Genomic DNA, 27,947 nt, shown 5'->3' with positions numbered 1-27,947 from the left:
TTACCAGTTAATTTCTCATCTGGTACTTGGAAATTTGCTATTTTAACATGGAGTTCCATAAATTGCCTTTTCCTTCTAATCGCAGTACATTTAATTTGAATAGAAAGGATGGGAAAAAAATATAAAATGTGTTGTTCTGCAGTAGATTCAGGATTTATGACATGCAGATGCAGGTCTAATTTTTCAACAACTGTAATCTTCAAAAAAATTGAGTTTCCATTTCTACACAGCCTCTTATGCTTCATTCAGCATAAAGCTCATTGCTTTATTATTATTATTAACACTACAGTTATCAGCAATGCAAATAAATCTATTTTCTTCATAAGCTTTCCTGACTTCTTATATATTTTGCTACATCCAAAGCCATGCTGTCATGTTGCTATGCAATGGACCATAGCTTTGAATCTGGTAAATAAAAGGGCAACTTATGTTATTTCCAGTTAAGAAAATTTTTTGTTTTATCTGAACTTGGCAATGTTTCTTCGCTCAGGGGATATTTCCGTACATGTCCTTTCCATTCTGCTTAGCACACAATGATGTTTGTAGAACAAAAATTTCTGTAGCTGTACATAATATTTATCAGTATTAGAAAATCAGAGATCGGAGTTAATATGCAATAAAATATCTTGTTCAGCCCTGTTTCAAAAAGAAAATATTTTTACACTAGTAATGCCCTTTAACATCATGTGTAATGTTCCCTAAACTATTTTCATCTGTCTAAAATTAATCTGAGAAAAGAAAACTCCTGGGAATTTCATCAAACCACACAATTTCCATTGAGTGGTTTTATGGCACCTCAAATAAAACAAAGTCATAAAATCTGAGAAATTTTGATAATCAAATTTAGCTTATAGTGTATTTACCATTATATTTTAATGAATTCATTGTAATTGTTAATGTTTTCCCCCCCACTTCATAAAATACTAATCTAATGAATAATTTTGGTCAACTTTTCTGTAAAACCATTTTAAATACTTCAGGATAAGTAAAGATTAATCCATGGTTATCACCATGGAAATTATTAAAACCAATAACAATATCTTTAGGGATGTATTAATTTCTTGGCCATACCTTAATTATACCTAGTGTGATTCAGGAATGTGGCCATACAGACATGTTGAAGGATTCAGAAATTTTCTGCTGATAAAGTCTCAGGTGTATGCCTCAGTAAATTGCCATTGACCTCCATTGAATTTTCCTGATTTACACTTTTTGAAATTTAGCTCTTTGTTCTCTCATGTAAATCACTAATGCAGACACACATGTGTGTGTGCACACATTCACTAAAGGAAAGCAGAGTGTCACCTCATGGAAAGTTTTATAGCACTGCAGTACCATATTCAAAAAGGGAAAAAAGAAAAATTATAATCCCAGATGTTACATTGCATAGATCCTGTTTATTAGTATTCTCTCTGGTTTTGCTCTTGGATAGTAGATTTGCACTAAAGAAGCATATACCAAACAAATTATGTGAAATCGATCATGATAAAAATAAAGGGTTTTTTGATGTGTAACACCTATTCCAAAAAATAATTTTTCATCCGAGAAAGAAAATTGTTGTTAATTGTAAACTGCAACAATAAAATATTTTAGAACAGTTATTCAGATGTACTAAATATGATTGGGAAAACTACATGAGAGGAAAATAGAGGTTAAGACAGGTACATAAAAAAACTCGAGATCTGATATCTACTTTCTCCCTTAGCAACACGTGTATTACATGTCAGAGACACCTAATGGCCCCTTTCATTCACTGAACTATTCCACTGAGATTTGACATTTGCTCTTCAGAACCTCCTAGTACCATCAGAAGTGATGCCTTTAGCAGGCAGAGGAAAATAAAAAAAAAAAAAAAGAAAAAAGAGATCCACCAAAGAAATCAAACAAAAAATCCCAACCTGCTCTGCTGGTCCATTAAAGAACACAGTACCAGTTATGATTAACTACTCTCCCTTCTGTGTAAATTTGCATTTAAAAATCTGTTGGTTGAAAAAACCTTTTCTACTGGATTAAATTCTTTTTTGTTGTTTGTTTTCCAGATTAATAATAATAGTTTCTGCCTTCTGAGTATGAGATATTGATATTTGCAACTTTTTCCACACATAAAATACAAGTAGTTTCTTTTTCATGCTACTCTTGGAGTTGCACCTTGCCTTTTATCACCATTAAACAAGAGTTAACATAGCATTTTTATTTTCTTATTACCAGCAGACATACCGAAAGGAACAGCACAGGTAGTGACAGAACTTCTGTTCTGTTCTGTCATTGCTGAACCCAAATAAGATGGGACTTGCATGTGTTGATATTAATACATTGACAGCCATACCTTCCAAGTCTGCACTAACAGAATGACTACTATCAGTGCTGGAAGATGTTAAGTATTAGTACTGACATGGCCTTCAAGATGCATAAGATAAAGCCAAAACTAATTAAGAAAAATCAATAGAATAAAAGCTTACAACCTGGAATAGAACCAAACAAAAGCTGAGCTCAGCTTACTGTATGGATTTCTAATAGGTCCTCTTCCAGATTTTCTCAAAACTCTCTTCAGCAAAGAGGACACAAGTCGAAATGTTAATGAAACACACACTTTGAGGTGGTATTTTAAAGCTTAGTACTAGCTCCATTTTAGAGTCAATAGAGGCTCCTTCTGAGGCACATTGAAAGGAAAAGACTAAGTTTAGGTGCTGTAAATCACCTTATTATTGGCCACAGAAGGAACCTAGGAGATTAGCCAACATCAGGTCATGTTAGCACATAATCTAGTGAAGGCTAAGTCTTTTTATCTGTTTTGCTTTGAACAAACTCACACCATCAATTTAATAAGCATTTTTATTTTTTTTTCTATTTTAATCACAGTGATTCCATATGAAAACCTCCTTAGTTAAGTGTGTCGCAGCATTATGGAGATAAAATCTGTGCTCTCACAATAGTCTTTGCCAGCACAGAACTCCGCTGTGCACTGTGGTTTAAGTAGAAATAAATACAACAGGTAAACCATTGGCCGTTTTTATGCTTTCATTTCAACCACTATCACGTATCTAGAGATTGTGATAGTGATTTCTAAATTGATTTTTCTGATCATACATTTATTCCAAATGAATTGTTTTTCAGTAGCAATGGCAGTCCAAAGGCCTCAAAATAGTTTACAAGTACAGCCAGAAAAAAAAGAAAGAAATTATGATTCTTTGCTTTGGTGCCCATATCCTTTCACAGTTCAAAACTATTGTATTTGTTAGCTAATTTTCCTGGTAACTATCAGCCAGAAACCTTTTTAACTGTTACTATTTTAAATCATCTGAGGGAATAACAGCTTTGTAGCTATAAATATTAAATATATTCCAAAAAGAAAATGACTAGGGATTGATGGCTTATTGATTTTGTTTAAATATCAGACTTTTAGCCTTCAAATTTCTGCAACTTCACTAAACATGAGACCTGTACTTTTTCCTGTCTTGGAATCCAGATGTCTGTCTTCAGAAATCAATCACTAAATCCTCAAAAACCTGTTATAAAAACCATTTTTTTATTTAAATGCGCTTCTGGAAGTACAGATACTACATATAAAAGTGGTCCATTTTATGACTAGATATGATAAAAAGGGAAATACCAGTTTCAAACATGAATGGTTTGCCCTCAGTCACGGATAATGGATGTGTAAAGTAAATACTTGGCTAAACATAGCTGAATTACAAGATGTTGTCAACAGAAGTCTGTCACCAATTAATATTCAATTCCTATGTATTACAAAAAGGAGGAGACCCTGCATTCTGCTCTCTCAGACTAATGTGATAAATCCTTCTGATTAAAGTTATCTAAGACACAAATTACATATAATTTTAAAAATTCATTCATTGTGCTCACAGTGCTTGCAATAGGACATGAAACTATTATTTTTCTGATGTTCTTGATAAGTACATGAGTTATTTGCAGGCCAGGGGCTGGAAGGAGGGGAGGAAAAAAAAAAACAAAAAAGTAATTTTCATTGCTGAGGAAGAAATCTCCATTTTCCATTTAAAAAATGTTTCTTTTGCCCGGAAGAATTTGGTTATCACTGCATTTTACTTCATATTATTGACATTAACTTAGCTTTGCAATTCTGCCTACAAAAGTAGAGGTCAGACTCCTCCATTAAGGTATACTCTGAAAAGGAGAACATGCAGGATCTAACTTCAGAGACAAGCTCTCAAGAGTTGCTCAGTGAAATAGAGATAGAAAGCATTGTCACATCCCAATGAAGTTTCATGCATTATATGCAATCAGTTTTGTACATAGAATACATCTTGCTTTCCAGGTCATTTTTCTTTCAATTTCTTCTACCATTCAGATTTAGACTCCATGAACATGATATCATAGAATCACGGAACACTTTGGGTTGCAAATACGTACTATTTAGGCATACAAAGTAATTATTTATTAATTAATATATACAATAGTTGGGACTAATTGTTTTCTAAGTTAAACATTATATGTTCCTCATATCTGATGCACATAACCTGATAAGTCTTTGCAAGTCAACCAGTTTCCAGTCTGGTGGGGACAGGTCAGCCACCACTGTTCCTTGGAGAATCTGACCCTTGATGTTTCTGATTTACAGTCTTCTGATGAGATTTTCCTTGGAGCTTTTTAACTTTGCAGTGCAGAGCTTTTCCTCTTCTATCTTTGGGTCAGATTACCCTCAACAAGTATGCTTCTTTTTGAGTTCTTACTGTCTTGCATTGCTTTGCAGTCACCTGTTTTCTCACAAAATAAAAAAATATTCTAAGTAAAGCTAAGCCAAAAGCAAACAGCCATTTGTATCTGGTACTGAGGGTACTAAGGGCTTTCTCTGTCTCTGCCCACACACCTGAGGTTCTCCCTACCCCAAGCACACCTGGAGCAATCTAGAATTGCTCATTGGCTGCAGTGGTCCCTCAGGAACCCAGCAGAAAGAGTTACATTACCTTAAAGTATGATAATTTTTTCATTGCATGTGGGATTCCTAAACCTTTAAGTGTCATACATGTTGTATGCTAAATGAGGACATTCCTCAGAAAAGTTTTTCTCTAGCAGAGGACAAGCATCAAAGGCCTTGAGACAAAGAAACAAATAGTGTAATGGAGAAATCAATGCTAAATGAAAACCATGATACCTCATGGTTAAGAGGAAACAGTAAAATAATATGCAAACAAATACCAGCTGCCCCAAAATGGTAGCTTTCATTCCCAGGTGTTAGGAGTATAAATATATAACCATTTTGCTTATAATAAAACCAATGCTATTTGTTTCTCTTACCTATAGACTTATGACTCTACCTTAGAGTATAAGGAATTTGAAACTGTTCAGAATGTGCACTGAACACAGTTCAGGCTCATCTTGATGGGTCACTGGGACAGACACAAAAGGCTAAATAAAAAGTTTCATCTACACACTGAAGTAAGACAAAGAGCAAACCTCAGATTATACTGATATTAGAAGATACTGGAAGGGATAACAATAGGGATTGGACAATGATCATGGAAAAAATAATTTAGAATCTGTTTTAGTAACTTAAGAATCAAATGAAATCCATGAAGTACCCATCTAGGAAACTGATAAAGGATTTTGAACTTAGTGGAGGGGGAAAGCAGTAACTACTTCCCATGACCTGAATTGTATACGCTGCACTGGCTGATAATCATCGCAGGAAGCTGTAGGATGAAGCCTTCTCTCTGCTTACCTTTCCATTTCACTGGGAAATCTTGATCCATAACAGTGTTAGTGAAACAATTAGTGCAATATTATATCCTGTTTTGAGATCCATGCTTTCTTTAACAAAATTGCAAAAATCAGAATAAAGGGCTCAAAAATAGCTACAAAATGCAGTAACGTTCATTGAACAGTAAAGGTAACTACATTTGTACATATAAATTAAACTTGACCCCTAGTACAGAATGGACTTTTTCTTTATTTTTAATGGTTTTTTCCATCCAAAACCAAATGGTTTGATACAGTATGCCTGTTGGGAATGGTGCCTGATTCATGCAAAATTTCAAATTATGCAATGGTGTTGTATTGGATCTTGCTAATTTAATAATGGTTGCATCATGTTCAGAATATGTTTCACAAATAACATTATAGACAGGTGTGTTCCAGGGCCTAATGGCATTCCTTCACACTCATGAATACATGTGTAGCTAATACATGTAAGCTTAAAACCCATAGGAAGCTTTTAATCCATAGGACTTAGAGTGACTTGTTCAAGATCCATAGAAGGAGCCCTTAGAATAACTTTTTGCATGAATGGGAAACAATATTTCAATTTTTAACAAAAAAAAACCCTCAAAAGTCATAGTTAAATTGTTTTGTTTTTTTTTTTAACACCAATTTCTACATAGTCGATAGCTTAGGACAGATGTGGAATTGTTTCAGTTTCAGTTCCACACTCAACCACTTCAAAAAATTATGAACTTTTCTCGAAAACTCTGACTACTAAAATTCTGCACTAATAAGAACATTTCCAGAAGGGCAGCGCTCCCTATTATAGGGATAAAGAATTTTATTTTTTAAAAAAGAATACAATATAGTAACACTTTCTACATTCACATACTTTTAAGAAACCTGTTCATCATATTTTCTTTTCACTAGGAAAGCAAGAAGCCCATTTGTTTTTACACTGCTATTCCAATTTGTCTCCTATTTCAAATCTGTTATAACATAAAGCATTAATTTTTTCATGAAACATATATTGTCACATGTAAGTATGTATCTTTAAAATACAGTCTTTTTAGGGAAGAGACTGAAGGTTGCCTTTTTTTCTTTTATTAATTATCTCTGATTTTCATCTTATTGAAAATTCTTTATCATGAGTGGATCTTCCAGTATTATGAACACTGAGTAATGATTCACTTTAACAAACATCCATATTATAGTAAAATCAGGCTTGAAGAGCCTTAATTTCTGCATATCGTCTAGATGCCAAAGTATTTTTTTATTAGTACTGGCAGATGGTAATAATTTGGGTAGTATTCTGTAATAATTTTCTCTGATATCTCCTAAAGTTATAATGCTTAAAGTTCTCAAACAGAAAAGGAAAGGACAGAATAGATGAAAGAACAAGCAAGACTAGCAAATCTACATCATGGCTAGGCTTCGCAAACGAAGATTTGGGAAGGGCTCTACCCACACTTGCTACAAGTGTGCTGGTGGCTAAAAAGGCCAATGTGAGATAGACAAGTCCAGTTGCAAAAGGCACAGCAGAAAGACTCCTTAGGTGGTATACTCTGCAAGACACGGTTCTTTCTACGCTGTCTTTTCTCCTCAAGAGTGATCCTGCGTGCTTTCTCAAAGGAAGCAGCAGCTTTAGAGATAGTGTGTCTCCAGACCTCCCGATTTGAGGCCAGAGTAGACCAGTGATGGAGATCAATGTGGCCAAGGCTGAGATGTTGTTTCAGGGAGTCCTTGTATCTTTTCTTCAGGACTCCTCTCTTGCGGCAGCTGGTGGCAAGTTCACCATAAAGCAAGATCCTAGGGGGGCGGTGGTCCTTCATCCTGGAGACGTGCCCTGCCCATCGCAGCTGTGTTCTCAGTAACATGGCCTCAATACTTGTGACTGCTGCTTGTTCTAGAACAATGTATTGGTCACATAATCTGACCAGTGGATGTTTAGGATTGTACGGAGGCAGCGTTGATGGAAGTGTTCTAAGAGTTGCAGGTGGTGGTGATAAATGACCCATAATTCGGACCCGTATAAAAGAGTAGACATCACAGTGGCTCTGTAAACACTGATCTTTGTACTTTTCTTCAAGTGTTTATTTCGCCAAACTCTTTTATGGAGTTTTCTGAAAGTTCTATATGCCTTTGCTAACCTGTTGTCAATCTCTCCATTGATCTTACCATCTGAAGAGATGAGGCTACCTAGGTAATTAAACTGCTGGACTGATTTGAGCTCTGATTCACCAATGGTGATATGGGGATGATGGAAGACTTCCTGAGGTGGCAGTTGATAGAGAACTTCTGTCTTCTTTAAGCTGACTTCCAGCCCAAATAGTAGCAACTTTCAAATTCTTTTATTTTCACAGTTGATGACATTGGTCTCTGTTTAAATATTCTTTATGGAAAAACAGAGAAGAAATAAACAGAGAAGATCAGCAAAACTATCAGATTAACAATACTGGACTGGTAGGTGGCAAATGCATGTCAAAATTTCTAGCAGTAGAAAGCTTCAGTGCACAATATGATGATTCTTGTTTCAGGATGGCAGCTAACTCAGGACCAGAGATGTAGCAAATTAGTGTTAAAATGAAAGAAAAACAGATTTATAAATAGTAGGAACTGGAAGTGCATATTCATACAAAAGCATATAATATACAGTTTATAACCAACTCAGTTAATTTATTGCCTTATTGGCCTGTCATTTGCTAACAAAATTCAGATAAACAGATCTTAATGGAAGCATGTTCTGAATTATCTAGGTTAAATTTTTTGATAAATGAGTCTTATGTACTGTGAAAAAAACAAGTCAGTTCTTCTTATCTATATGTCAATGACTATTGAATCGAAGAGAAAAGAAACACAAATAAGCTAATAATTATAACTGCAGGAAATAAGATACTATTTTTCCAAGTCTACATCCTCATCAGAGTCAGTTTGATCTTCTGGAAAAAAAAAGACCAGATTTTGCACATGTCACCTTCATCTACCATCACTTTCAGGAAACAAGTGTAGTGGCTTGGTCTACAAATGGACTTTATTATTTTGGTAAAAAATTAGCAACCTTGATATCTCATTTAATAAACAATAATTCATTAAAAATAATTTAATCTGGCTACTGGTGCAAAAGAAAATAAAAAATGTTTCTATAAATACATTAGCAAAAAGGATGCCTAAGGAGACTCTTCATCCTTTACTGCATGCAGGGTGGAAACATAGTGACAAGGGATGCAGAAAAGGCTAAGGCACTGCTTGCCTTCTTTACCTCAGTCTTCCAGAGTAAGATCAGTTGTTCTTTAGGCACTCAGACCCTGAGCTGGAAGGCAGGGACAGAGAGAAGAAAGAAGCCTTTATAATCCAAGGGGAAATGGTTAGCACCCTGCTACACCACTTAGACACAGACAAGAAGTAAGGGACTCTTGTTTTGGCTCAGACAAGAGTGGGGCGGCCATTGTTCATTTTTTCAGGGTCTCACTGCATCTGGTTGAGCTCTGTGATGAGCAAATTGTCATGTAAATCACTCTCTCTTTGTACACTTTTGTTGTTAATACTGTTGCTGTTACTGTTCCTTTTCTCATCTCATTGCTGTTTCCAGTATATTGTTCTTATCTCAGCCCCATAATTTTCACCTCTTTGTGCCTCCAGTTCTCACCTCCATCCCCAGAGTGGGAAGGGGGAGGGGAAGTGGGGAGGAGAAGGTGAGAGGTGTCTGGTTTGGTAGAGTCTTGGGGGGTAGGGGACGACACTAAATTGGGAAATGCCACTCCTAAACCACAACATGGATATTTGGGTAACAGCACATGTATGCTCTCTACATAATTAAGTCACACAAAATGTAAATCAAGGAATTAAAAATGGATTTCCTTGGGAAATATGTAGTAATCCAAGTATTTAGTTTTAAAAATATAGTGCCTAATTGACACTGGTAAAGTAGAAATGAATAAAGTTTTGAATAAAAGTAATCAAATGTATAGTATTTTATGTCTAAAGATACATGCAACTTATTTTGACACCAAAGGTAGCTCTGATTAAGTTGATTGTACAAAGTTGTCATTTATTGATTATAACAATACTGACAACATTCTCTACAAAAAGAATGAAAAATACATTGCAGTTCTTGCAGTTCTAGCTTCAAGCTGCTATTTTTGTTATTTCTGTGGTTTAAACGGATTGTCTGTAGACTCGTTTCAGATGCTTCAAAGACAGGTTTCAGCTCCAGGCTGAAACATCATGGCTCATAACACACTTAAAGGGAGCAGCACAAATAAACACATTCACTTGAAACAGAAAACGTTAGTCAAATAATTAGATAATCAATAGAATTTTGATGATTTATACAGTAACACAATTTTTTTCAAATCACAAAATTAACACTTGATGGATTTTTGTTTACTTAGCATTTTGTGTTACTTGTCTAAGGGTGTTAAGTTCTGCTGAAAATCTGGCTAACATTTATTAGGCTAAAATGTGGTTTTTTGCTTACACAAGTAGAAAAGGCCTAAGCAGATTATCTACCTAAATTTAAAAAAAAATAAATAAATATTTTAAACATCATAAATGAGATGCAAAGTCATTTTTTTTTCCTGTGAACTGTAATTTGCAAATATTTTCTTACTACTCCCAATGGACAGTATCTACCATCCTATTATTGGAACAGTGATCATTAGAGTTGTAACATTTCTATTGCTACATATGTGTTATGACTCGGATATAGAAAGGTGGAACCTGAAATAAAACTTTTTCTAATTATTTGCAAATTACCGGATAAATAAGATCTGAAACTGAAATCTGTCTACTTATGAAACCTAATTGTTCAATGAGAGATTTTTTCCTATCCCATTTATTCACTTCTTTCTAATATAACTGGAACGAAGAAGGATCAGTTTAGGTTGTCATGAGAAGTAGACTAAGCATTATACTGAAATTTTAGATTAAAACCAAGAATAACTAGTAACATCCTTAGGAAGCTGTTTTCAGTTTACTAAGGCTTATGATCTAAGGTCTTAACCAATATTCTTAACAAGTTTAAATTTTTACCATGAATTATGAGAGACCTAGGGGTATATTAAATTCCAATACAGTTTATTTATTTTTATGTATATTAGCCAAAATAGTCTTCTTTAACTTTATCTCAGCAAACCATTCTTTTTTTTTTTTTTGCAAATGAAAATATTTTCCCCTTAAATAACATGTATTCAAGGAACTCTGTATTTCAGCCCTGACAAAATAAATTTTCCAGATTATAATAAACTTCTTTTTGATGGAAAGTATGTTATGCCCCCTCACTGGAAGTATTTGAAGTCAGATGGATGGGTACTGAATAACCTGCTGTAGTAAAATTGTTCCTTGCCCAAGACAGGCGGTTCGGACTAGATGGCCCTTAATGGAAGGTCCGTTCCAACACAAACCATTCTATAATTCTATGAATTCAGTGAATCATGTTGGAACAGTCTTTATTTTATTGAACTATACTTTCTGATATTTTATATCAGTCATTACAATCATAGAGTCATGCAAATAAAGTTCCATTTGAGAAAACATTCAAAGTATTTTTCTTAATTTTTTCTTCAGAAAATATAGGAGTCTATTGCTCATTACTCATTGGTTATTCTTCATTTTCTCATTTATAAACATTTCCTAACAACAGAAGCACAAACGTCTGACAAGTTTTTTTACATAGCTTTGGGTTTGTATCCCTCCTCTATTGCTCTTAATATTTTCTGACAAAAAATATACTGACAAGTTATAAGTAGAAAAGTCAGAGAATCATGGAATGGTTTTAGTTGGGAGGACCTTTAAACATCGTTTAATACAATCCCTCTGCCATGGACAGGGACACCTTTCACTAGATCAAGTTGCTCAAAGCCCCATCCAACCTGTCCTTGAACATTTCCAAGAATGGGACATCCACAGCTTCTCTGTGTCACACCTGCTCCAGTGTCACACCACACCCATTGTAAAGAACATCAGCCTATCCTCATTGGAGAGATGTTCGAGCCCTCTGATCATTTTCATGGTCCTTCTCTGGACCAACTTTAACAGGTACATATCCTTCTTGCACTGGGTGCCCCAGAGCTGGCCACGATACTCTAAATGTTGTCTTACAAGATAAGAGTAGAGGGACAGAATGACTTCCCTCAACCAAACCTTTTTTTATACAACACATGATAAAATTGACTTTCTCAACTACAAGTGTACAACTTTTTCCCCTCTAAGAAGGGGAATAAAATACTGAAGACAGAATATAATTATCTAAAAAGCAAAGCTTTCAGAATCAATTTGTGGAAAGGCTTAATTTATGAATATGATATCTGTCACACTTTTAACACAAGTGTTACATTGCAAATATTTGATAGTATGATCCATATGATTCTTTGTTTCAAATAATAAACAAAGAAGTTAGTTTTAAGTAATCGCTTGAATGATTTTTTTCCTTCAAGATCTTTACTCTATATCAAGTTCAGTGTCTGCTAGGGACATGTGCTAGAAGTCTGAATAAATTTGAAAGGAAATCCATTTATATTAACAAAAAAGGTGTATTCACATAGTTTATTGACAAAACACTGTTTTATTAGTAGTAACTATACACCATGAACCTAGACCATCCAATTGTTGCCTTCAGCCACATTTGCAACAACATTTTTTGATGCCTGATATTCCAAAAGCAATCAGCACACCCTTCTCCACTGTCACAAATCACAATACTTTAAATTTATTTTCCACAGCAGAGCAGGCAAATAAATTTCAACATTTCTATTTTAAAAACTCACCATTCACGTATTTACACAACTACAGTGCTAGTCATACTTATCTTACACGTCAAAAGCCCATCTTTTTAAAACATTTCAGTCTGTCATTTGCTCATATTTCAGTCTTTAGGATATCTGTCTGAGGATAAGGTGTTAAGTTTAGCAGGTCAAAGTGTTTTTTCAGTCAAGATACTGGGGAAAATAAATTGAAAAGCAGCCAGTTACTTGATTTAATTTCATAATTTCTATCAGGAGCAGTCCAACAAACTCCTAATAACTCCCATTTTTCACACAATGACATGTCTTCACTTCTAAACAAAACTAATGGGCAGTGGAAACATTCATGCCCAGATCAGAATTTAAATTAATAATGTCATTAAATATAAAATGTTGAAATGCAGAGTCTGTAAATACCTATTATGAAATTAATGGAAGATGCTCTATTTACTTAATTTTAATAATCCTTAGAGATATTATTTCTCTTTTATGCTATTTATATAGCAAAATTTGCATCCGATTCTAATCATAAATACATATTCTAGCCCTATATAACTGTGCCACTTTGTTACTTGTCATACTTCACCTAAATTTTCCATAAATTCATCTAATAATAGTATCGATTTATTTAAGGGAATGTTCAGATTTTTGTGATATGTTAAAAATGATCCAGGGGGCTGTCTGTAAAGTGAAAAAATATATTCAACCATTATCCACCCAGCCAAAAATTTCAGAGCTTCAGAAAGTAGGTCATACCATAATAGTGACATTGAACTTTTCAACTGGGAGTAATTAGGGTTTATTTTCAGTGCTCAGTGACCTACTCTGAAAACATAAGATAACACAAGAATGGTTCAGTTTTTGTGGTTTTTTTTTTTTTTGTTAGTTAGTGGTTTGTTTTATTATTTCTTTCTACTGCATATACCTTAAGAATCCATAATTGTTACCTATCCAGAAAATAACAGATGACAGCTGTGTAGGGTGCTTCTGCTGTTTAATATGTCATAAAGAATCTGTTGCAGGCAATGATGTTATCATTAGGGAACACGGATACTGTCTATTATTTCAGAACCAAATAATTCCACATTAAATCATTTCAACTGCAGTGTCACTTGCAGGGAATGTGAAAGCAGAAAAGTTACTGTGTATGAAACAAGCTATGCAGTAATACAGCACAGAGGGCATTTGAAGCACACTTCCTTGTGTATTCCCTCTAGGGTGCTTTAGAAAGCTTTTCTTTTATTTAATGGCTGCTTCCTAATGCAAAGAGACATAATAAAATGCACTTGCATCTGTTAGCTCAGATAACAAGACACATTTTTCCTTTTTGGGGCTATGGTGTTCTAAAAGCCTTTTGACACAATTCAGACTACTATGTTGCAACATGAACTTAATACCTCCCAAGAGTTTTAAATTTTTCATTTGTTACTAATGTCATTACAAGAAGAAATATCCCTCCACCTCTTACTTTGGTCATGAATTTGTCATATGTATAGGTGCGTGGGGTGGCCTGCTGTATCATGTCAACCTGTATTATAGTGCAACAAGAAGTGTAACTTGACATGGTGTGTCAGATGCTAAATAACATGAGAAGGCATGCATGAAACTTTCACAGACAAGAGACTAGGTTTATTCAGAGGCAGACTGTTTCTCTGGCACATACATAGCTGTGAACTGGGAGTGAGAAGTCTGCAATGCTTCCATCCTGCTTGGTGGAGCATACAAAGGGCACGTTTGTAACATAGTAAACCTACTGCAGGCAGTCTCCCCCTATTTTACCAACAGATACAGAGATTACCAAGTGTAGTAGTAGATGCGCGCTAAAGAGAAGCAGAGTATCAGGCGTCCAAGAACTAAAGGAGACTTTTTCTGAGTCTTCAAATATTTTTCAGAGAAAAAAGTCATCCCATTATTATTTTAAAATGTTATCTGCTTTGAAATTCACAACACAGGACAGGTTCTCAGTGGTAGAGTTAAGACTTGACCATTCCACCTCCAATGTTCCCTGAAAAATTATCATTAGTTTCTTTCCAAAGCTCAGTTTTTTCTTTTTTTTTTTTTAATACAGAAAATTAAGAATAATTCAAACTTTGACAATTACCTCAGAGCACTCTTATCTGCATATTCATTTTATTAAGAAGCTAGTTTGAAAAACACAGTAAGTGAAAAATGTTCTGTTGTTTGATTGCAATTATAACCAAAAAAAAATCAATTGTATGTAGCATCTCCGTGTTCTGGCAATGTTTATGACAAAGTATCTTCAATGGACAAACAGGCAGCAGCAGCTCAATACCATCTCAACAATGTTCTTCAATAAATCAGTGTCTGTATTCAGTAAAATAAGGGTTTGTCTTTTTTACAAAACTTCAGAAAATTCAGAAGCAACTGACTGTTTTTGATCATGACCTATTCCCTCAGATTTTAGATGGATTAATTGTGAGCAGTGCTTTTGGGGAAAAAAATGTAGTGAAAACCTCCCTGTCACTTCTTAAACCGTAGGTCATAAAGTTTTCCTAAGTATTTTCAGTTCTATTTATTGAGTAGAAAAATAGAAGAGATATTACTGGTCTTTTTGTCTAACTGCTACACTGTCCTGTTCTATTAGGCAGAAGAGTGATAAGTTTATTACTGTAATTTTGCTGATATACCAAGAGAAACATAAATTTCATATAAAAACCAACCAGCAGCTCATACGAGTTTTGAACCAGCAGGAGGACCTTCCCCTTATAATTCCAATTCAGTAATTATGCATGTGTTCCCCTTTCGGTAAAGTAAAGAATGTTATTAGGTACTTCACTGAATAAAGATCTATAAGAACATATCTAAAATAATATTTGGAAAAATACTACATTTTCAAATACGGTGTTTATTTTTTTTTTAAAGAAAATTTCTGTATTCCTGCTATGCATTTTTTTGGAACCATGTGGGATACCTACTATGCATAATATTTTACAATAGCAGGTATTTTTTAATTTTGAGACAGGTAGAAGTAAATCCTAGCATTTTAATTTCAGCTCTGTCCAAATATACAACTAACTCTTCCGCAGGAATTGTGTACAAACTCTAGAAGAAACTGTTCTGAGGAAAAGATGAGAAACCAAACCAGCAGACAACATTTTACAATGGAGATTTCTTTTTGTTTCTATGAGAATTAACACATGCAGAATCCAGCAAATGTCAAAGATTTTATTATGTGGAAGAGCAGTAGAGAAAGTATATAATATTTTCTTCTTCATTTGGAAGACCATCTTAATTATGGTGCATCCACAAAAAGGAATTTTAAGCTCAGTCTAAACTAAAGCATGCTGTGAATTATTTATATATTTATTTATATTAATATATTTATTTTGGTATTTAAAAATTATTCTAAAATATTTCTGACTTACCATTCAAGGACATCAGACAGTTAGTTTACATTATAAAAAGCAATTCTGTGCACTTGCTTTTAAACATGTAAATTTTTTTATGCTGAATTTAGTAACAGTTCACAGTATTCAATAGCAACTACACAGGTGGTAAAATAAGAGTCCACAACACTTCCTGAATATACCTTACAGATAAGTACAAATTTCAGTTTTAATGTAGTTTAAAAGCACCTGTTAATCACAGAACAAACTACAAATAGACACAAAAGAGAGAATTAACACCACAGCTTGTACCTAACTGATATGAATCAATAGTCTTTGGACTTTGAGCCAGATAAAACAGAATTTCACACCACAAAAGACATCATGGGTTTAAATGCCTATTGATTGTAAAACAGTCATTATACCACAGGACACTTTTCATACTTAACTGATTTTTTGCAGCCACACTCTGAATAATATTTACTTGTGTGAAACACTCACCAGTGTCAGCAGGACTAAGGATCAGTTAAGATATTATGCAGCATAGGAAAGGAAGAAATAGCACACACATTTCGAAAATTATACCTGTGAAAATAGCTTTTAAGTACCAATTACAGTGAGTTAAGAGTATCCCCAATCAAAATCTTATTAATAATTGCTCTTTTTTAAAATGGAAGTTGGCCTGTCTTGGACAAGCATTAAGCATACACTATGTGACAAATGCAACATAGCACATGTTTCCACTACGTATTCTACTTTGAATGACTGGAGAAAAGCACAATTTTTATTAACTGATCTGACAGAGTAATAGCAAAAAAATATCACAGACTTTAGAGGAGGTGCTTTGGAAACAAGGCTGTATAATGAACATGAATTGTGCTACGAACTCCATTCCTAGTATTTACATCCTTTTTATTAATCCTTCTCATAGTAGGTGAAGAATAGCTGTCATCAGTATATCTAACAAGTATTTGCAAATTAACACATTATGGTTGTGTCTCCGACTAAAGATCATGCACATAAGTCACAGAAATGTATTTCACTTTGAGAAAACACATTTTAAAGCACATCATTCCAAAACAATTCATTCAAAGGACACCAGTGGAAGACATAGAAGTGATTTCTCTCAGTCAGTAACTAACTTCCTTTTAGTGATAAACATCTTCTCTGAGCTGAAGCTGGAAGGGAGGAGTTTAAATTTTCAGTGAAGAATAGCAAGCTAACTGCACTTCTCCACATTTTGCTGTCGGTTTTTCAGATACTTTTCTGTCTGCCGTCCTGTGTCAAGTTGCAAAGTAATTGCAACAAATAATATTTATTCTGCTCTCTGCAGCTTATCTCAGACAAAAGCCATTCTAATTTTGTAGACCTCAAGTCTGTACTGTCCACTGTTGTTTCAGACGTTTGGGGCTTGTTTGGATAATTTTCATTACATTTTTTAATTCTTTTGTAACTGAAATACTTTTTGAAAAGTATGTGAGTGGGTAAAGTCTGTGTCCAGACTATCCGCCCACAGAAGTGTATTGACATTATTACAGGGATAAGGAAACGGATACTTAGTCTGTCACTAGCATAAAGTGAACTTTATCTGCCTTTTTAAAAAAATCTCTTAAAAAACCCCAACTAACTAAACAAAGCTGACAAATAAAAAACCCACACAAACCCCCCAATAAAAATGAAGATGTATTTTTTTGTCATCCAACAGAAAGCTGGAATAAGTCAACCAGCCAACAACAATAGAACAAAAGATAAAAAATATAGATCATTTCTTTCAGAATGTAGCCCTGTTGGTGACCATCTATCCCTCACCTTAGCTGTGAAAGAACAGAATACAGTATTGTACGTGATGAACAAGAACACAAAAGGTAGTACAAAAGGAATAACATTTGTCTGTCTGCTTAGTTCTTTTGCACATTTGTGGAAACACTGTGAAAAAGTTAAAGCGCAATATCACCTGTCAAAATACATTTACATCAGTATTAATGGATGCCACCTTGTTGACACTGCAGTGTTGCATGTATTATTTTTTGAATCACTTAATACAAAATAACCCAGAGATTGAACTCATTGGATTCTTTTTTGGCATTGTTTGCAATTAAATATTTTAAATTGATCATTTAGACTTTTCAAGGTTCAAAGTAGAGCTTTGTACTAAAATGGTTAGTTGGATCTATTGCCACAGTCATGTTACCAAAGAGAAGAATATTTAAAAAAATTATCAGAAAGCTTCTTAACTGAGATGTTACAACTTCATTTTAACCTTCTGTGACACTTTAGACTTCTTAGAAATGCTAACACAAGTTATCTTGAATATTTGAAACCCTTTCATTAAAAATTATTTTCAGTTATATTTTGTTTTTAGAATCACTATCACATAATGTAGTGGTCACAAATTATCAGTGATGGGGGGTTGACAATGTAATCTTCAGGTTCTGAGTATCTGGAAAAATTGCACCATGTTAATAGTATATTAAATATGCATAAAATACATCTCAGCATATTTTTAGTTCCTGTGAGCTGCTAAAGCATATATCTTAATTTTGCTGTAATTTGTTTCTAGGACGATGTTGCAGAGTTGTTAAAGAAATGTGAAAATTAAAATGAAAGAGAAATCCTAATTGATAACAATCTAACTCTATGATAAAAGCAATAGTTGTTATGCAAAATTAGAATGAAGTAGTATTTCTCAGAGTCTACAATTACTTTTTTTCTTAAAAAGATAGCTCTGCTATGAATAAGCAGATTGACAAATACCAATGAAAGATAGATCCTTAGAAGAGATCTTATGTGCTGAAAGACCACCAAATACCTCCTAAATACAAAATGAACACTGGCTGTCAAAGGTTTACACAGAACTAGCATTGGGAGCAAACTTGCCAAGAATATCAATGTTCTTTGAAATCCTACATTTCCTGTGTAATGATGCATGGAATGGCAGACATCTCAAGAGAATCATTTATCCTGTGTTCCCTTTTTTGGTAAAATAGAAAACTATGAGTGACTGATATAAAATTTCCCCTTTTTCAGGGTGTTCAAAATAAGTTGTGTTCCAAGGTGGCAGCAAAATGCCAAACTAGTGAAACGAGCAGTCAGCACAATCCTTGAAGAAAGAGAGACATTTGATTAATTGGATTGAACTTCAGAATAAACTGGGTGTTAGTGAAAATTGGCAGCTTGGGTTTCTTTCACAGTAGTCAATGGAGAGAAAGACTTTTCTTGTGAATGGTTTAGAGTGTCTGAGATGAAGGAATGAAATACCTCTGCAAGTGTCTAAATAAGCAGTTTTAAATAAGGCAGGTCATATTTATTCCTCCTATGGTGTTCACAGAAGAAATTATTTTAAGAAAAATCTATGATAATTAAGTAATAAGACAACAAGCAGCAAATCCATTACTTCTTGTGGTCCAGCCCTTCTAATTTCTTTAGAATTTCTGCATTTTTACGTAGAGCTTCATAACAAATAGTTACATAGTCAAACTGACCTCAATTTCAATTGACCAAATTGAAATATTTAATGTGGTGATCAGGCAGGACCGTAGGTTTGTGAGTGAAATAATCTAATACAAGGCAAATGAGACCCCAAATTTTATGTACCCAGATTTTACACTGCAAAAGTGTGTTTACTGTATTGATAAAACTTTTCTACAAAGGTCTTATATGGATTTGAACCTTATATTAAACTGATTCTGCATTTGAAATAAATTCTGATTCATAAATTTTTATTCTGCATTTAATTTTTCTCATTTTGGATTGACATTTGTCACACTTCTCTGGTATCATTAATTAAAGCATTTGTAATGTAATGACCTATGCTACATTAAAAAATTAACATGTTGGTTTCTTGGGTTAAAGGTCTTTATAAATTAAAAAAAAAAACAAAACAAAACCACACCACAACAATAATTAAAAGAAAAAAAGCACAAATGTTTACTATTTAGAAGATCACAAGTTTAACTATCCTAGACCTTTAAGCACTTAATAGCAACACCTACCAAATACTCAATCATATCAGATTGCGGTTTCTGCTCACTAGATGGGAATTTTCTACTCTGTTGAACCAAAGCTTTACACTTTCATTAGCTCACATTCTCTGTCATGACACCAGTGCCCTCTCATCAGATCGAAGGCTGAGCTGAGTGGTACCGACAGAGAGAGGCAAATAAAAGGAAACTGATGAAAGTGCTAAGTGTTTGCCTTCTGGGTAAAACTGCATATGGCTTTGCTGACCACTGATTTCCTTTACCTTGCTCCAAGAAATGGGAGTGCATCTTGTGTTCAATATATATATACTTATAGCTTCAGTTTGAACAAAATTTGATTTTTAATTTGCTTTCAGAAAGCACAAATTTTTCTGGAGCTTGAAAGAAGAAAAGTTTTTTGTGAATTTAAAAGATTAAAGGTGGAAACCATAACTGTGTAACTGAATTTTCACATTCTGTACCACAGTCAGTTAACATTGTTCACTGAAATTCGTAAGAACTTTTTGATTTCCTAACAAGCACAAGAATCAAAAAGTCAAAATATTATGATCTGCATTAGTCTGATCTGAAAAAGAGATTCACAATTGAAATTCCTATTTCATGTCCAGATGCATAAGTATTAGAAATCCTCTGAGTAATCCATTTCTTGTTAAAACCAAAGCCTCGGTTTGTTCACAAAATAGATAAGGATATAAAAACTGAACAATTAATATAATCATATCACACAAACATCTGAGTGATGGGTAACTGAAAACCAAAATTACTCTGATCCATTGACATAAACTAAAAATCTGTCAAAATTTAAAACTCATCAAGATGATAAAAATTGTTCTTTCACGTAGTTGATACACAAACAGGAAAAAATGACTGAATGTTATTTTGATATTGGAAAGATCTACAACAGAAAATATAACTTCAATGTATAATAAAATATAGTATAAAATACCATGTTTGTAATATTTTAAAAAAATAGAAGAACAATTCTTTTCTCAATAAATTGTTATTTACTGCTTCCTTGATCATAATTTTTAGGGTACTTTCCCATTTTTAGAATAATATATTTTAAATATAACCAATAAAGACAGAATTATTAATACACAATGAACGATGTTAACATATATTGGACATTTCAAGTTTATTTTTCTTATATTATTCTGTATTATACATAGCTATTCACAGCAGAATACAAGTCAAACAAGAAAGTGTGAAGGCAAGAATTAAACCCGAAACATTGCTCTCAGTTTTGAAATCTCTTGGAGATACACACATTTAAAGTGGAAACATGTCACACTGGCAAAATTTTCAGAACAATTTCGCGGAGATAGACTTGAGAATTACTTCTCGTCTGGAGATTGGTGGTCATGGCACAGACCTGGGGTAGAAAAAGCTGTCCAATCCAGTTTTTCCTACTGCTAGCTACTATGTGTGTATAAATATGTGATTTCAAGAACAGATATTTTAATACATTTTAATATCTGTTTTTAAAAATTCTGTTATTAATAAAGAATGATGTCAGATTAAATGACTATTAAAGATAACATATTTTATGGTTATGTGCATAGTATTTTATGCTGATGTGTGATATTGATGCTTCAGAAACTTACCAAGCCACTATATTAATTTTGATGAAGCTTTTCTACAGGTTTCCTGCATTCCCTTGTTCAACCTGTGCATACAGAAACAAGTAGATTCTTAACATATAGGCTGTTGAATCCTGTGAAGCACTGTCTCTATGTCATAGAGGACTACATATCATAGAAAATAGAACAACATTACTATCTCAAGTGTAATTCAAGATGTATTCTGTTCTATTACTTTAATATGAGACAGGATGTGAGAATAATACAGATAGCTCCAACAAACATGTTTTCAGTAACATCTTTAGAATGCAAATATTTCTAAGATTATGCATTGTTTCTTGTTACTATACGTGTTTACTTTGTTGACTTTTCCTTATGGATTTCCTTTTCCAATTATAGTATTCAGACATAACATAGTTGCTTTATGAAAATTTAGAATATCGACACAGCATTGTTAGAGCATTTTATTAATACTGTCAGGAATCTTGTAAAATTTATTGTAAAATGAATTACTTTAAGTGTGATAAAAGGCAACAAATAAACTTTAAACTCTATGATAGAAAAATACACATAGGTAAAGAGTACAAAAGAAACAAGTGTCATTCTGTCATTAATACATTATATATAATATGGTGGTTGACAGTGTCCCTTAATATTGCCATTATATTTTTTTTTTAAACAAAGAAGGATAGATGAAGTACACTTAAAAAATAATACCAAAGTTCTTCCATTGCTCCACTGCTTTTTAAAAAACCTCTGATAAAAAAGATTAATGAGACTGGACATCCTTTGCCCTAATTTTGTAATGTTTTGTTTTACTATAGTCATTTCGTTCACTAGTGTCTCTGGTCTTCTTCACCCCTTGAACTTTTTACCTTTTAATCAGACAAATACTCATCTGGCTTACAGTATGTTCAAATGGCTTTGTTCTATATCGAAATCTGAAGTTTGAAAAGAACAAGGCTGATTATCATTTCTCTCCATACATATAGTTAGTTGTCTCTTTGCCTCTTAATCTTCAATTCAAATGTCTGGAAATGAGAGGTTTGGTAGAAGCGGGCAGACAGTAAAGTGATGTAGACCTAACACTTAGCAAGCTGTTCACTTCAAACCTGGTTACAAAAACACAAAGCAAAGCAAAGCCACCCACATTTTTCAAGGCTCTACCACCTGAACACTGTAAGCATTCTTGTTTCTTCTTGGGTTTTAACATCAGAGCGATTTGCTCTTTTCCAAAGTTCACAATAAACCTGTGAGCCATCAAATTGCATATTTCACTGAAGTGCAGCCATCTTGAAAATACTGTAGCCCAGAGACGTCAATAAAAGGAATGCAAGACACTGCATTTGCTCTATTTCATATGAAAATGTTTTGAAAACAAACCTCTTTCACAAAAATGGTTTTTCATTCACTTTGGGCATTAAGAAATTAACACACATCTTTTTATGCTTTCTGCAGAGGGTAAAGTCTAATAGCGGAGTGTGCGTGAGTACTGTAAATGCTGCCATTTTCCAGACTTGATATTATTAATCGGGACTGTCAAGTTTAGGTCAAGCGTTTATGCACATTGTGCCTCAGTACTTCCAATGTTTCAAACATATCTGTCATGCACAGCAAATGCACAGTGCAGCACAATATATGACACCGAGAGGCAAACATGAAATATTTTAGCAGAAGTAAGCCAATGCTTTTACCTCATTTATCTGAGCTGCCACCATTTTTAATAACAATTTCATTTATTTGACAGCTGCATACACTTTCTAAATAAGCAATTTCCTTGAATTTGCTGATTTGCAACATTTTTTTTAAATTGTCTTTTTTTTTTGCATTTTGTTTTCCTTTTTCTTTTTTTTTTTTAATAACTTTTATATTATACAGAGAGGGGAGAGAAGAACCATGCTATTAAGTATAGATGTGTATTTTTAAAAGAAAATATATTTTAAAATGTACACTATCTTTAATGTTAAATTAAAATTATTGCTGCAATGATGTTGTGTTAGCCCTTGGGCATATGTGATTTCAGCATTTAATTAACTCTGAAGTCCTCCTGTAAATGGGGCTTGTGTGTCTGTGTAAAGTTCAAGGCAGCCAGGCTGAATCCATAGAAGAAAACTGCTTGGAGGGGTTGATGTCCTAGAGAAGTAAGTCTGCCCTATCTGAGGCAGACAGACTTTATCACATGGCTACATATACTAAATTAAGAAGTGGGGAAGTTCATCCAAAGTGCACAGATTAAAATTTTCTATAGGCCTAAAAATGACTCTAAGGCATGAATGAGCTTGTCACTTTTTCTCTACCTCTTCAGCAAATGATGGATTCACTTTATGCCCATAACATAACCCGTGAGATATGCCTGGCTTCGTTGGTTATTCTTCATTCTCAGTCAAGCTGAAATAGAGGCTGTGGTCAAACAAATCTGCTTTTATGGAGCAAAGCACTGTGAAACGGAGCTGATTATGGCCTGACACATTGAATTAGACTGTTGTGTAAAGCAGTGCTGATGATTCCATTGTTTCAGGGTCCTACCGGCCAGCCTGAGCTTTTCCTTCTCTCTCAAGACATACACATTTTTTTTTCCTTAGTTTTAACAATCCCTTTTTTTTTTAATCTGTTTACTGTTTGTAACTGACTCCACAGTAGAATATAATTTATAGGTCTGATCAATAAGAAATCTAATGATGAACAGGTTAAAGGAAGAGGATAGCATATTTCTCTATCATTATCTTCAAAGACAGATTGCACTGTAAGAACATTACACTCACATATATAATCACTTCTAATTTTCATTTATAAAAAAAGTGTAAGTGTTGTCTAATTAAGGTCACTAGCTAGCAGTCTACTAGCCTGAGCCAGTGACCAGAGCCCAGGATATACTCAGTTCCAAGACCTCATGACAATGAACATCTTTTATTGCTCTGGAAAAACAGGAAACATTTCAGCTTTCTGCTTAATTTTAAGTCTTTTAAACTCATTAGTCTTGATGGCACTTGGCAATGAGTTCCTTGATTTATTTCCTTTTTTTGAACCTGTCGGCTACTGTTTCTATATTATGCTGGTTGGGCTGTGAAAATGAGAAAAATGTGAAAAAAATGGAATTTTTATTAGTATATGAAGCATATCCTACCGTCTATGTCTCCATTCACTTTAGAAAACTCAGTTGTTGGTTATGTGATTAGTTTTCATCACTCTCAGTAAATTCCATCTGAAGACCTCTTATTCCTGCTAAGAGTAAGATTTTTTTGGCTAAAATACCCAGAACTGCTGAGTCTCTGAAATGAGAGAACTACATGCCAACGTTGCAGGCACTGATTTACTGCAAGATTCATCCAAGATACAAAATATATTGCTCTTGCTACCATGTCTAACTGATATTGGTACTCAAGTTAACTAGTTTAAACCAAGCTTGAATATATATATCTGTGATATATTGCAGTCACCATTGTTATAGTTCAGATATAACCATAGACCATAGTATAGTTTAATATTTTAAAAAATATGTTGTTCTTTGTTTTTATACACATTCAGGTTTATTGACCTCTATATTCACCACAATGCATTATGGTGATATTTTTACTGAGCTAGACATAGGCATAGACATTTGAATTCCTTCCATCATTGTCAATGCATCTCTGGTATGAAAAGAACTTATGCTTAAATGGATTCAGATTTTGAGTATTGAATAATTATAGCGTACACTGCAAGCTCTTCAGATTTCAAAAAAAGCTCTGAGAAGTCCTAAGGTTTGGTATTCTTCCTATATGCAAACCAGAACTTTATTTCTAGTCATCATCTATTTATGTAGGCTTATTTCTACTAGTGCTTTCACGGGCTATTGACCTCAACTTGAACGTTATTCAAAATTATGACTAAATTATCCTAAAATGGTCCAAAGTAATGAAAATAATGAAATCGGAAAAAAAGCCTTATATTTTTAGAAGTGACTGATAGGCTTTTAATTCCATACAAAAGATAAGACTGGAGACAGTGTAGAGTTAGCAGTTCATACAGGCAGGTCAAAACTTGCTGCACTGTTCAAGTGCATCCCAGTCACCTTATGGAAGATATTGACTTCATAGCAGTGGAGGCAGGGAAGGTGAGAGGAGCTCCAAAACAGAGTAAATACAGGTTTGATGCCATACCCTGTGATGTCAGTGGCGGTCCTCATAGTGCAATGGCACTGTGTGAAGTAGATACCTATGTGCCCTTTGTACCATTTCTGTGGTATCCATGAAAAAAGGGTTTTTTTAATCTAGAATAAGGCAAGGTTTGTTTCATGGGAAAAAAGAAAATAGCATAAAGCACGGACATATCAGCACTTCCACAGCAGAAAGATAAAGAAATAAATTTAAATTAAATTAAATTAAATTAAATTATGGCCAGTTATTCAATAAATACAAATGAAATTATATTGTTATCAAACTTCTATTTCTCTTTTCAATTTATTTCTGTTCTCTGTTTACATTTTCTTTTGTCATTTGTTTGGTGTGTCTATGCTCTATGAGGGCTACCTTACCAATTCAAACACTGATTCTTGGCTTGGCAAGATTCTTCTGTTGGCAGCGTGAAAATTCTGCATCACTGAAAGCCAATTTGTTTAAAGCTTCTCATCAAGCAAAGAAAACTACTCTTGTCACTCTAATATAGTTTCAAATGTAGTAAATTTTGCCAGTAAATAAATAAATTGCTTCTCTCTAGATTCAAGAGAACAGCCAATGAATATCTCCACAAGGAAAATACTCTTTTCACCTCTTGACAGAATAACCTTCAATAAGAAGTGCTACACAGAAGTAGGTTGATACCTGATATTTGTATCAAGTCCTAGAATATATTGCCAACTAAAATGAGAAATCCAACAGTCTTAAGATTTTAACTGCTATAATTGACTTGCAATGGATGGATTTTTTTTTCTTATTTGTTTCAAGAACTTATTCGTCAAAAAGCACACACTGGTAACAGAGCAGACTAGTGTTCTCTCTTTATAAATAGTGTGGGCAACATATAATTATGCCAGTTTTAACAAGTTAACATTTTTAATATATTTGATAGTGAGTCTACAAATCCAGTTTTCATATATTCAGTAGAGAGTTCTCACTAAAGTCTATGCGCACGAGAAAAGTTTTGGTCCTATTTTGAATTATGAGATTTTGTTTTCTCTTCTGCAACAGATTGAACAATTTTTACATCATGAACCCCTGTGCTGAGTAGAAACGCTGAATTTCATTTGCTGAGAATCAGTTTTAATCTTGACTGCTCTGTCTCTTTCTATGAGAAATGAAGTAGGATAAGGCTTTGTGTATATCTCTTACACTAAGGTTTAAGTAAAGGGTCTAAATAGACTTTTATTACATGGTCAAGTATTCATTATGACAACCAAATGCAGAAAAGTTATATTACTCTGAAAAGTGTTTTTCTGTAATATTTTATTTCACTTTATGCAACGGATCAATTCTTTTAAGCATCTATTTTAAGCCATAAAAAAGATTAGCTATCAGCTGCACTTGCAGCTCCTACAACTTCCAAACATGCATATACAAGTGACAGGATAATTAGTTACATACTTTTTGGCATGAGTACTCTATGCTGTAATATTTTGCAGCAGTTTCATTATGCTATAATAATGCACGTGATCAAAGACTCAGTTATTTGATTTCAAAATAAACAATAGATACCTATCACATACATATATGGAATCATAGTGTTGAACAATAATCTGGTCTTTCATCAGTCTGGAAGTACAGAGGACTTCTGGAATTCCTTTAAGAGTTTTTATCTAATGTTAGTTAAGGAAGATCAGTAGGACGCTGTTTGCTGACTTTACTGAGGCTGGATAAGTCTCTAAATACTATGGTGGAATGCAGTTCATAGTGCAATTTTTAGTTTATTTCAGCATCAATGCATTAAAAAGACTGCAGGGAGAAGGTATAGGGGGAAGGGAAAAAGGTAAAGAGCTTATCCTTGAACTGCTGGCTTAAAAATATGTTCTGATATGTGAAATATATTTATATCCTGGTTCCCATGTGTACATGTTTGCAATTTCAAGAGTAATTATTTATATGAAGCTTTTAAATAATTTAGTACCAACTGAGATGTATCTATCCTTGATACTAAATTCTCGCAGTCAGATTCAGCACAACCTTTTTCCCTTCAATCTGCTTTATGGAAGCCCATTGTGAAGACAGCTAAATGGGATTCCACCTTTGCTAGTTACACATTTCTTATATTCATTATCATTAATAGCTTAACAGCCTCCAAACTCTTACCTTAATCTTTTTTATTTCAATGAGATATTCTCCAACTGTCAAAATTTTACAACCATTATATCTTTTAGAAATCACTATGTTTTGAATAATGCCCAATTAATGGAAGAAATAATTACAACATTATCCATAATTTAATGGAAAATGTTGACCAGGTTTCTTCTATTTTTCCTTTCAATGACATTTCCATTAGAAGTGATATATACAAATGTGCAGATTTAGTGTAATGCATCCTCATAAAAATATGTAAAAGCCATGATGAAATCTTCAGTTTTCCATTATTCACTGTTTTGAACAAAATTCTTCCTACATTATACGCTTATAAGCAAATGGGATACCTTACTATGCTGTGGACAGCATGGCATTT

This window comes from Pipra filicauda, unplaced genomic scaffold (assembly GCF_003945595.2).
Source record: "Pipra filicauda isolate LSUMZ 115617 unplaced genomic scaffold, ASM394559v2 scaffold125_size2111803_pilon, whole genome shotgun sequence".
NCBI classification, from domain to species: Eukaryota; Metazoa; Chordata; class Aves; order Passeriformes; family Pipridae; genus Pipra; species Pipra filicauda.
The sequence above is the reverse complement of the archived record's forward strand: the minus strand, read 5'-3'. Positions refer to the sequence as shown.